A 14038-nucleotide genomic window follows, 5' to 3' on the forward strand; every position below is an offset into this window, starting at 1 on the left:
TAACACTATTTTGAGATGTTTAGAGGCTGTGAATGGCACGCCAGGCCTGACAACATTACTTGCAAAAGAATGGACGTGGCATTTCTAAGAAACTTCTGCCATGCAGCCAAAAGATTGTAGGTTAGTTATAATCATTATGAGTCCCGTTCACAAACCCATCCATTTTACTTTCATAACAAGACATATTTCCAAATAAAACAGCATATTCAATAGGAAAAAAATATAGGGCGGTACTTTACTTCTTTTGTTGTAAATTATTTATATTTAAAAACATTTTATATTTTTTATAGTATATTTATTACAGAAGCACAGAGTCATTAAAAACTCAGTAACAAGTGTTTATATATATATATATATACTGTATGTGTGCGTGTAGTATTAAAATCATTAAAAATAACATTTTAATTATTTGTCATTTTTATGAAATATTTTTAGATTAGATGTAAAATATGTAAACACACAATTATATATAATAATTCTAAAAATGTACTTTTTAAGTTATATTTAACATTGTTAATATTGTAATTTATATTTATACATTATACATATTATATATAATATTTAAAGATATTTTGTTTTTAATTTATGTATTTAATGACCCTTTATTGTGTTTTTAAATACTTGTCAAATTTTTTGTCTCACTTTATTGTGCTTCTGTAATAAATATCTAGGTTTGATGGCTGATTTTCCCTCTCACTTTTGACCTATAGGAAACACTTTACAGAAAATCATGCTCAAAAAGAAACACCTCCGAATGAACAGAGATTTTCTGAATCTGTGGATTAAAGTTCTAAGACACAGCTGAATTTTACAATGGTCCAGTTCTCATGTGGTCTACTTTGAATTAGTTAAAAATGTTTTAGGAATGCTAAGCCTTATTAAAACAATTAGTCATGATTTCAGATTGATTTACACTTCAGTGCTCATTAATAAACCCATGTACCATGTGGTGCTTTTTTAACTTCACTGTGCCCAATGTCATAGATATCCATAAAAATCTCCATGCTAGTCTTATGCTGGTCTAGGCGGTGAATCATCATAACCAAAATTTACTATTCAACCAGTATGATTTTATGAAGAAGCTGGTTGGCCAAATGCTGATTAAACTTAAGTATAATGGTGTGAAGAGTACTAGTCAGCAGTTAAAGTGCACTGCAATGGCTTCATTTGAATCTACTTGGACAAAGGAGGGTAAAGTCCAAATTGGTTGTTAAAAGTAGATTAAAACCTTTCTTTTTAGAGGAACTAGGTTAGCATAAACCCTCATACACTCCTGTTCCGGCAGAACAATTCACAATATAAGGACAATGTGCAAATATATATTATATTTTAATAACATATTTAAATAAATTAATTTTATAAATATAAATTATCTTCATAAATATATATTATATTAATATTTAAATATTAAATTATATTTTACATTTAAATTACATATGTATATATAATTTAAATGTACAATATAATTGCATATTTTGAATGATATATTTGAATAATGGAAAATGATACAATATTACATATCTGTGAGTGGCAATAGTATGTGAATCTCTAGGATTAGCTGCTAATTTGAAGGTGAAATTAGAGTCCATCTGTTTTTCAGAGTTGTTTTCAATCAGTGAAATTATTGAAAACCTATGCTATTCTAGGTGCCAGTGCGTGCCCTGTTTTATTTAAAGAACAGGGATCTATTAAAGTCTGATCTTGTTTGTGGAAGTGTTTCATGGCATGAACAAAGGAGATCTCTGAGGACCTCAAAAAAAAAAAAAAGAGTTGGTGTTGCTCATCAGGCTAGAAAAGGTTTCAAAGCTATCTCTAAAGAGTTTGGACTCCACCAATCCACATTCAGACAGATTGTGTACAAATGGCAGAAATTCAAGACAACTGTTACCCTCCCCAGGAGTGCTCCACCAACAAAGATCACTCTAAAAGCAAGACGTGTAAAAGTCCACTAGGTTTCAAAGGACTGCAGGCTAACTTCTAAGCAACTAAAGGCCTTTCTCACATTGGCTAATGTTAATGTTTATGAGCCCATCATCAGGAGAACACTGAACAACCATGGTGTGCATGGCAGAGTCGCAAGGAGAAAGCCACTGCTCTCCAAAAAGAACATTGCTGCCCATCTGCAGTTTGCTAAAGATCATGTACACAAGCCAGAGGAATACTGGAGAAATGTTTTGTGGATGGATGAGAACAAAATAGAACTTTTTGGTTTAAATAAGCAGTGTTATGTTTGGAGAAAGAAAACACTGCATTCCAGCATAAGAACCTTATCCGATCTGTGAAACATGGTGGTGGTAGTATCATGGTTTGGGTCTGTTTTGCTGCATCTGGTCCAGGACGTCTTCCCATCATTGATGGAACAATGAATTCTGAATTATACCAGCAAATTCTGAAGGAAAATATCAGGACATCTGTCCGAGAACTGAATCTCACGAGAAAGTGGGTCATGCAGCAAGACAACGACCCCAAGCATACAAGTCGTTCTACCAAAGAATGGTTAAAGAACATAGTTAATGTTTTAGAATGACTGAGTCAAATTCCAGACCTTAATCCAATTGAAATTTTGTGGAAGGACCTAAAGCAAGCAGTTCATAGGAGGAAACCCACCAACATCACAGAGTTGAAGTGGTTCTATACTGAGGAATGGTATAAAATTCCTACAAGCCGTTGTGCAGGACTGATCCGTTACAAGAAACGTTACTTGCAGTTATTGCTGCAAAAGGGGGTCAGACCAGATACTGAAAGCAAAGATTCACATACACTTATGCTACTGACAGATATGTAACACTGGATCATTTTTCTCAATAAATAAATGACAAAATATATATATTTTTTTCTCATTTGTTTGATTGGATTCTATTTGTCAACTTTCAGGACTTGTGTGAAAAGCATATGATCTTTTGGGTCATATTTATGCCGAAATATATAATTCTGAAGGGTTTACAAACTTTCAAGAAGCACTGTATATAAAAAAGCTAATCCAATATATGAACAAAACCGAAAATCTAATAAATATAACATATGTATATACTGAAGGAAAATATCAGGACATCTGTCCGAGAACTGAATCTCACGAGAAAGTGGGTCATGCAGCAAGACAACGACCCCAAGCATACAAGTCGTTCTACCAAAGAATGGTTAAAGAACATAGTTAATGTTTTAGAATGACTGAGTCAAATTCCAGACCTTAATCCAATTGAAATTTTGTGGAAGGACCTAAAGCAAGCAGTTCATAGGAGGAAACCCACCAACATCACAGAGTTGAAGTGGTTCTATACTGAGGAATGGTATAAAATTCCTACAAGCCGTTGTGCAGGACTGATCCGTTACAAGAAACGTTACTTGCAGTTATTGCTGCAAAAGGGGGTCAGACCAGATACTGAAAGCAAAGATTCACATACTTTTGCCACTCACAAATATTTAACACCGGATCATTTTTTCTCAATAAATAAATGGCAAAGAAATTTTTTTTGTCTCATTTGTTTGTCTGGGTTCTCTTTGTCTACTTTCAGGACTTGTGACATTTTGATTATGTTTTGGGTCATATTTATGCAGAAATATGGAAAATTCTAAAGGGTTCACAAACTTTCAAGCAGCACTGTATATATATATGCATACACACACACACACATATAAACACACACAATACACAAAAAGAACAAGTAGATAGAATACAAAAATAGAAAGCTAGTGTTAGTTTTTTTTTATAAAAAATAAGACAAATAGATAAAGTAGAATTAAAATAGAATAGCGAGTGCTAGAGTTAGAGGGTCAAATAAAGATGGAACAGATGTGTTTTTAGTCATTTCTTAAAGATGGCTAAGGACTCAACTGCTCGGATTGAGTTGGGCAGGTCATTCCACCGGGAGGGAACAGTTAATGAAAAAGTCAGTGAAAGTGATTTTGTGCCCGTTCACTTGCAGAACGCAAACTTCTAGAGGGCACATAACGCTGAAGTAGTGCATTTAGGTAAAGGGGTGCAGAGTCAGTGGTGGTTTTGTAGGCAAAAATTAATGCCTTGAATTTTATGCGAGCAGCTATTGGTAGCCAGCGCAAATTGATGAACAGAGGTGTGATGTGCGTCCTTTTCGGCTCATTAATGATTAATCTTGCAGCGGCATTTTGGATTAATTGTAAAGGTTTGATAGAACTGGCTGGAAGACCTGCCAAGAGAGCATTGCAATAGTCCAGCCTGGATAGAACAAAAGCTTGAACAAGGAGTTGTGTTGCATGTTCTGAAAGAAAGGGCCAGATCTTCCTGATGCTGAATAAAGCAAATCTGCAGGACCGGGCCGTTTTAGCAATGTGGTCTGAGAAAGTCAGCTTATCACCAATCACAACTCCAAGGTTTCTATCTGTTTTTGAAGGAGTTATGGTTGATGAGCCTAACTGGATGGTGAAATTTTGTTAAAGTGATGGGTTTGATGAAACCACAAGCAGTTCTGTCTTAGCCAGTTTGAGTTGAAGGTGATGGTCCGTCATCCAACAAGAAATGTCTGTTAGACGTGCTGAGATGCGAGCATCTTTCTTCGGATCATCAAAGTCTCCCTCTTTTCTCATAATAATGCTTAATTCCACAATTTTTACTCTCCCCATTAACATCACTGTAGCCATTCAAAAGACATTGCAGCCATTCAAAAATATATTTGCATAATATGTTTTGGTTCACACACTCCACCCTCAATTGCACACAGTTCTGTGCACAGCAGAAGTATGACCAGCTGGTGGAAACTCGAACCAACACTCAGTTATCTCCACTGGTATCTGCACTACTTCCTCTAGCCGCGCTCGGCTGGGGAAGAATTCACCCTTTGTCCTCACCGACATGGGCCTCATATGAATCCAGCATCTCCAGTGGTAGACATCCTCATTAAAGATCCTGAGATGGATGTCATGTTGTGGCTTGGAGACTTTCCTCATCTGGGCCATAGACAGAAACATTCTCCAGCGAAGAGAGAAGCGCTGTAGGTGCCCGGATTCAACAGATGTGTTTGCCTTAAACGTCCATTACCATGACCAGATGATATGGCTGCTTTCAACCGATGGTGGTCTGTTTAGCATAACTGAGATTAAAATATGATTAAATCTGTTTTACATAATTGTTAGGACAAAAATAGATAAGATTGCATTAAAAACCCGGGTTATTTTGGCTATTCCTCTATTATTTTCATGTGATAGCTCATAAAAAGCACAAAAATAAAAATGCAATAAAAATCTACATTAAACATCCATGAAAAGCCCCCTCCTGTTCACACTCGCAGCACATTTCTGGGCACGGAGGAAACATGAATATTATTTCAGCTTTTCTGTACAGGCACTAGTAAAAACTCTAATGAGACGGAGCCAGTCAGCACAATATGACTTCCATCGTTCTGTTTTATTTCTAGCTGTTAAAACTTTAGGGTGTTGCACACATAAAAACGTGAAATAAATTTGAAATACTCTTCTCTGGTTGAAACAAAACGACAGTTGTTGTCGTGAAAGGAACATATGCATTTCACAAATGAGATCTCCTTGATATCTCAACTGTTTCTTCACAGCATTTCTATTCATATTTATTTATTTATTTTTAAGGAATAAACTGACAGTTAATACACTGTTTAGTTAGTTGCGTGTGTTTGATTCACTAAAAGGTTCCGGCTCATTCGTTTGGGAATCAGACAACACTAGTTGCGCTGTATGTTTCTGATTCAGTATAAAGAACTGATTCATTAGAATCATTCATTTGGGAATCACCTGCTTTTACTGTATTTTTTGATTCACTAAAAAAAGAACCGGCTCATAAGAGTCGTTCATTCAGGAATCAGACTACACTGGCTGCACTGTATGTTTTTGATTCAGTAAATGGAACCGATTCATTAGAGTCATTCATTCAGAAATCGGACAACTCTGGTTTTACTTTATGTTTTTCATTTACTGAAAAGAACCGGCTCATGAAAGTAATTCATTCAGGAATCAGACTACATTGGTTGTGCTGTATGTTTTTGATTCAGTAAAAAGAACAGATTCATTAGAGTCATTCATTTGGCGAGTCATTCGTTCAGAGAATCACTCGACACTGGTAGTGCTTTAAAAAGAACCGATTCATTCAAGTCATTCATTCAGGAATCAGACTACACTGGTTTTGCTGTATTTTTTCATTCAATGAAAAGAACCATCTAATAAGAGTCATTCATTCAGGAATTGAGATACACTTGTTGCGCTGTATGTTTTTGATTCAGTAAAAATAAACCATTCATTAGAGTCATTTCTTTGCGAATGGGACTACACTATCGGTTTTGTGCTGTAGATTCAGTGGCGGTGTTGCAGAGTTATTGAATAAGTATTGCAGGAATTAATGTCAAAGTGTTTTATCATCTTACAATGCACATTTGAGAATTATTAACCGATCCAAAAATTACAAAAAAATGGAACCGATTCTGAAAAATACTTATTTAAGAGCAACCACTGAGCATACAGCCATGCATAATGTATGAAGACAACCATGCTTAATTTATTATGTTAAGTACTTGGGAATTTGTAACATATTTCTTGATATAAATTGTCCTAAAACTCTCAAATGCTTGTCAGATTAGAACAGATGACATTTTGCAATCCCAACAGCAGATTATAATATGCACCAGTACACCAGAGCAGATCTCCCACTGGGAAAATTATGTTCTCTAGCATGAGATGCATTTCTAGACAGATTGGCACCATGCAACCGACACTTGACATTCAAATAATGCTCTTCAGGCATATTCATGTTGCCACAACATTACACAAATATTGCAAAAGCACCACATGTGGAGTCCTCCTGCCTGACAAATTCAGAGCATTGATCTTAATAATAGCTGCTAACAGATCGACCTACACAGGCCTGGGCCGAGAATCATTAACTACACCTGATCAAGTGTGTTTGCAGACGCAGACACGCTTTTCCTGTTCAAGAGACAACAGTGCTGATAGTATGACATATCTGATTGCTTATCACACACTTAGTTGAGTAACATCTAATCAAAGGTATGGATCTGTGCTTTTAGGAACCATTAAAGTATGCAAGTCATGCAAACAGTCTGTTTCATATTATTGTGGATACTTCTGTACTGTTATGAACACAGTGCACAGCTAACGCAGCTGCAGTTCAGCACTTTAACACAAACCCACAGCTGCCAAGAAACATTGTGAGAAGAGAATGTTAATCCTTCAGGGTATTTTTTTCCTCACAATCTTTCTGCAGCCTATGAGAAGATGGAATAACATGCGGTGATTAATTCGTACAGCATCATAATGTCCATTTTCCTGTTTTGGCCAGGAGATTTTCATATTCTGGGTTGTTTTTCAGTATCTGAGAGACAGGAATAGCATGCATGATACAGTCAGTGACATTGTTCTGCAGACTTTTTTCCACACATTTTATTGGAAAATCTGCAAAATGCTGTGCACTGAAATGATTCACCCAACATAATTAAACACTATCAAGTCTCGCCCTTTTCTCATTATGCTCAAAAGCATAAAAATAATACTTTATTTCAATATTTTTACTCTCCCCATGCAAAGCATGCTGGGAATTGCAGTTTCAATTATGTCAACGTCATAAATAATTTTCAAGTACGTGACTGGTTCACATTCACCCAACACATTTTAGAGAATCACATTAATTGAAAGCCAAGAAATCAAGTTTAAAAGAGAAACATAATTGTGTTGTGTAGATCACAAACAGTGTTGGGGAGTAACTAGTTACAATGAACGGAATTACATAATTTAATTACAAAATAAATATAACTGTAATCTATTACTGAGAAAAAATGTAAATTTAAATTAGTTACTTATGAAAATGTTAATGATTGCAAAGGGGGTTACATCTGAATATTTTCACACAGATATGACTGATTTATATCCCAAATTGCATTGAGACACCAATGTTTCAGGACTAACCCTAACCCTAATCAGTGTTGAGTGCTACTGTAAGGTTAACCCTGCCTTCTTTAAATGTTTCATAATGATTAACAGTTTAGAAAAATTTAGAAAAAAATTGAAATTGAAATTTAGAAAAGTAATCAAAAATGAATCAAATGTAATCAGTTACACTACTTTAAAAAAGTAATTGATATCGTTACACTACTTATTACATTCTAAATAGGGTAACTTGTAATCTGTAACCTATTACATTTCCAAAGTAACCTTCTCAACACTTATCACAAATAATATGATTGAGAAAATCGGACAATCTGTATTTTGATTTTTTTTCAGTGTGGAATGAAATTAAAGCACCTGGCTTGACAAGTGCCATATTTCCTAATTCTTACTTATGTGTAAGCCACAGAACTCTAATTTAAACATGGTAAAACTGGTTAAATAGAGCTTAGATTATAGTTACATCACTGGCTAATAACATTAGCACATTTGATTAAATAGTTAAAGTCAGCATAAAATTGAAATTCACCCTCTATTTTCTATATACATTTTGAAGACCTTATTATCAACAATTAATCCATGCATGTGCTTGTTTTTAATCATGTGTTTTTTTTAAACATGTTTGATCAAAATGTCTTAAAGGGATTTCTTCAATAATTTCGTCTGCTTAGACCCCACCCCTGTATGCTTATATTCACCTGCCTCCACTGTTGTGTGCCACGCCCACATCTCAACATCCAATCACTGATCATTACATGGAACCAAAGCCCCGCCCAACGTTCTTCTTTTTCCATGATCAGTTACACTCAGATGTACGTTGTAATATGGATGAAAATATCTGTCGCTACATTTTTTTTTGTCACAACTTCAATATACAAACATGCAAGGGGGCAGAAAATAAGTAGAACTTTATGAATTATGTCCAATTGAATACTGTGAAAATCTTTCTTCTGATTTTCTTATATTTTTTGTCCAAGAGGTCCATGAGTTTCAAGAGCCCATTGAGCATTTCAATGAGCATTTACAGATTAGATAAAGCTGCAACACCAAACATCCCCCTTCACAACACAGAATCCCAGAATCAATGCTAAATCTTTGCATTTTTGTAGCTACAGGCATCATGCAGTTTGGCAGCAATGATTAATTATTTTCTACAGCGTCTGTTGTGCTAATTTCTCAACGGTCGTATATCTTGAGAGCCAAAGTGTCAGATCAGTGTGCGTTTTAGGCACTGGAAGCATACAGGCATATGGAAATTTTGACAAAACTCACATCTGGAATGTTACATTGAGTAATTCGCTCGCTGTCACAAAAAGTGCATCCAAATAGGGAGGATAACCACATACCAAAACAGGCAGTGACATTAACCTAGACTCGAAGCCAGCTGCTAAAGACAAAGATTGATGGAACATTTTATAAATCATTGTGGTTTCACTCGTTGATGACTAAAAACAGAAGGAAGAGCCAAAAAAAATGAGGTTCCTTAAAACAAATATAAGACAAAGCCTTTATCGTAGACTCATTCATGATCCACGAAAAGGAAGGTGCTAACTACGGCAGGCACCGATAGCGATACCAATCTCTCAATCTGAGTAAGGAAGGGTGTATTGCAAAGAGCGACTTATTTGTTGACATGACATGGCTGCAATTAGATTGAATAATTAGTTCGGCACAGCCCAGTTTTCAATAGCTTTAATATATGTGACCATTAAACTAAAATTAGCCATTTTATGCAGCCTGTACGCAGCTGATCTTGACTAATGACTGTTCATTGACTAATAAATTATTTTAAGATCAGCTTACGCAGTGGCGCCATTAGTATTTCTTTCGCAGTTTCTATACTGCACACATTTTTATAGTTGATTTCAGGAAATGAAAACTTAACTGAGCTATAGGAGATATGAGTGTAAAGCCATAACATCTTGCTTTAGGCGTACAATTAATCAGAGTTACACATGGAAGAGTCACAGCTAGAGTATGTTAGTTTATGTTCAGCATAACTGTGATCATATCTGCATCTTTATTGCATCTTATTGCATCTTTAAAGATCATTAAAGATCTTTAAAGTCAGCACAACTAAATTGTGTCGTAAGAAGTAATTGATTACATGTAATCTGGAATACATAATCAGTTAGATTAAATTACATTTTAAAACACTTATAATCAGATTACAGTTACCAGACAGCACTGGTTGTAAAATAATAAAAACCACCTAAAATGCATATTAAAGCACAGGTTATTCCTTTCTAACTTAAACTATCTGAATTTAGTGAAACTTTGGACCTGTTTGTCTTCATCTCCCTATTGTGACCTCTCACCCGTGCTCTATGCATGTAACTCCAAGAGGCTATTAACCTTTAACCCCACGCGGTGGTGAAAGCTCTCAGTCCCAGCATGCAGCGGCTGCTGAGTGCCCATTGTATATAAATACAAACCCTCTATTTCCCCGTTTATCCCAGCGGAGGTCATAGTCATATCCCTTCCTCTACATTTGCTGACCTTACGTTCCAATGGGCTAAACTTGTGGCACTAGCAGAAAGACGACTCAAACAAACTTCACTGCTGTGTTTGGCTTATAATGATGTTTGTGCATTTTGATACAGAGAGTAAAATGGATCAGTAAAATAGAATATATACGTTATCCATCTGCCACAAATGTGTTTATTTACTGCAATCAATTTGAAACTAGTTACAAACTTTTTTTTAAAGTGATTGGACTGGATGGTTCTTGCTGGTCATTCCTGTAGCTGTAATTATATCTCCGTAAACATGTAACCATTCTGAAACTATTCACTAACTTTCTCCAAGACAGACTCCAACACACATATTTATTTTATTCTATTAGCATCTCTGCAGTTGACATGTGAGCCATAGTAACTGATGGCGGGCAAATATTAATAATAATAAATGGCATCTATCTAGCAAAATATTTACAGGCATCAGTTCCCAGGACAATATTTATGAGTCTGTTAGTGTAAAAGCCAGTGTCTGGTTGATGACTACCCACCCCTCGCAAACAGGAAGTGAAAACTGGAATTATGTGGACTGTAGCAGTTGGTCGGGACGCCTGAGTTTGGGGGAGGATGGGGCCGAGGGGCCCAGAGTTCGGTTCGTTTGGATGATGTGAACGCTGTCTTCCGAACTCGGGTGCGCACCCGCGAACTGTACCCGAGTCCGCTTAAAAAGGGTGGTCTGGGGTACGGTTCATGTGAACTCCGGTACGGTTCGCTGCTGATGTGAACGCAATCGTACCAAATCACGGAAGTGAACCACTATTAATGACGTATTATTTGATAAAAATGTGTCTTTGTGTGTGTGTTTCACTCACTTTCCTGACGAGCGTGACTGACACGCTGCAAACAGAGAGCTGTAGGCCTATATCTCATTTCTGATCGCCTTTAGTGTTCTTTAGAGCATTTGCAGTACATTCGTAAGACAGACGTAAGTGCCGTTATGTACCGAAGCTTTGTAAACAAAACGAACGGTTCAAAAACCTAATAGTGCAGAGAGCAATGTTATGCATTGCCGTCTTCTCCTGCGCCATCGTTACTAAGCAATGGGGTAAACAGCTGCTGGCTTGATGACGCAAACGAACCGCGGTTCGGACCCAAATAAAATAATATGAATGCTGTCCAGCGGGGGCAGGGGGAAGGGGGTCAATCGAACTCGGGTTCGAACCAGGCAAGCGAACCAAGTGTGAAAGCACCCTAAAAGTAATCTAAAAAGTAGTCAGAAAATGAGTAAGCTAGATTACTTTATTAACTACAATTTTCATCATGTAATCTGTAATCAGTAACAGACCACAATTTGTAAGTAATCCACCCTGATAGATCGAAGGGCATAAGAATCGAAGTCGTTGTGTCTCGTTTTGTCTGTCAGCGGTCAGCGGGCTAATGTGATGAGACAAGCATATAGCGCAAAGACATTCTATCTCCCATTATAACTCTCGCCGTTTCACTCCAGCCACGCCATATATCAGTCCAAAAGGAAATCCCTCTTTTGTTCCTCAAGGAAACCGAGAGAAGGGGTGAGGCAGAAGGATGTGTCACAGTATTTAAACAGCTGGAGAGCGCCTGCCGAAGCTGCTGTGAGATAAACCTGTTTGGATAGCGCCGGCCACTTGTTGTGTCAGATCTCCTGAAGAAAGCCACAGATCATGTGGGTTCCTCACGATGTCGTAAAGGAACACATGCTCTCCAGAAACACTGTAGAGTGGATTTAGGCCACTAAACAGGCTTGTCTAATGGAAGTGTATCTGACTTTGATTTCTGTTTGAACCAGAGGCTAATGATTAAGGGAGCGGAGGAGTCCTGGTGAGCTGCATGCTGTTTGGACTGACTAATGGATGGGAGGGGAAGGGTTCAGACTAATTGCCACCATGTTGAGCTCCCTGGGGAATCAATGGGTCAGTCCAACAATGGACGAGAGGTCTGACCACCAGCACACTTCAGGCTTGATTTGATTTATCCCCACATTAGATTATGCCCTCTGAGACCAGGAAAAAATGTCCCTCTGGACAATAATCACTAACCAGAACCACATTACACCACAATTATGAGTCAGACCTTTTCTTTTCGAAGTCTGAAATATGACTGCATCATTAACTTTTACAATGTAAAGAATCTGAAGTAACTATTAATACTATTTGTTGAATATAATAGAATTTTATATTTGACGCATTCTCAAGTATGAATAAAATTAATTCAAAAGTTATTAATCATTATCGTTTATAATAAGGTAAATATTAATATTGTAAAAACATCTAGTGATTATTAAGAGGAAGATGTCTGATCACTGTAAAAAGTATATATTTTCTGCAGTAAATAAAACAAAAATTGGAGTACATTTTACAAGAAAATACTATTTCAGTATTTCTACTTCAAAATTTCACATTTAATTCAATGTGTTACTTGTTTTTTTTTCTTAATTATTTTTTTATTTAAAAAAAAACATAAATGGCTGCTGTGGTTGCCAGACATTCTCTGTAAAAAAATAAGAAAATAAAAAAAGAAATCCTGTACTTTAAAATATACTGATAACCACCATAATAAACACATCATATAACAGAGCATGGGTTTTTATTTATAAAATGTAAAGAAAAAAATGTAGTATTATTAAATGGAATGTTATAATATTCATAAAATATTATATATTTTTCTAATTACATTTTTAAAATATAAAAATATAAATTTTATAAAATTATATATTATATATTATAAATGCAAAAAGTTTGTTTAACAGAAAATTACCAAGACATTGTATTGTTAAACTTAAAAATAATCATAACCAACTTACTGTAGTACTCTTACATTATTTTCCATTACAATTTTAACATTTATCAGAGCCATTTTTGCAGGATACCTCAAAATGAACAATCCTCCAGTGTAGGACATGTGGACAGCAGAGGTGTTATCTGAGGTGTTTGGCTTTACCGTGCCATCAGTTTGCTTCTGTTTTGGCCAGCCTAGTGTGGAGAGGAAATGAGGTACTCTTAGGATACAAACTCTCACCGTAAAAAGCAGTCACTCTGTCAAAAACAAGCCTCTTCTCAGCACACCAAATAAACCATTAAACGCTGTAGGGGCTGCGCCAACCACAGTCAAAGCAAACAATGTCGTTTAGACCACCGCAACCCACAGGTTGTAAAAGTCCCCTGTGAAATGTGTCAAAGCGAATCAAGGTGAAGTTTACGCCTCAGGAGTGTACATCAAAACTGTGATACAGTCACAGCTAATGGCCTCCTGACTGACCTCTGAGTCTGTCTGATTACAGACAAATCATAAGGAGCTCAACAATAAATCTGCTAGTGGAACCAAAACTACTAAGCGTCATATTCACATTGCAGCTCACACAGAACAGCATACGTTGTTTACGTCCAGCGGATATTCTCCAAAATGGCACCAGGGTGATGCGGAGGAGACAAATTGTTGAATAAAGTATTTTTTTCTCCTTTTGCACACAAAAAGTATTCTCGTAGCTTCGTATAATTGCGGATGAACCACTGATGTCACGTGGATTATTTTACAGATCTCCTTGCTACGTTTCTGGACTTGGGAACATTTCAGTTGCGTTGGTGTCTATGGAGGGTCAGAAAGCTCTCAGATTTCATCAAAAATATCTTAATTTGTGTTCCGAAGATGAA

Source organism: Sinocyclocheilus anshuiensis, unplaced genomic scaffold (genome assembly GCF_001515605.1).
Source record: "Sinocyclocheilus anshuiensis isolate Anshui unplaced genomic scaffold, SAMN03320099.WGS_v1.1 scaffold393, whole genome shotgun sequence".
Taxonomy (NCBI): Eukaryota; Metazoa; Chordata; class Actinopteri; order Cypriniformes; family Cyprinidae; genus Sinocyclocheilus; species Sinocyclocheilus anshuiensis.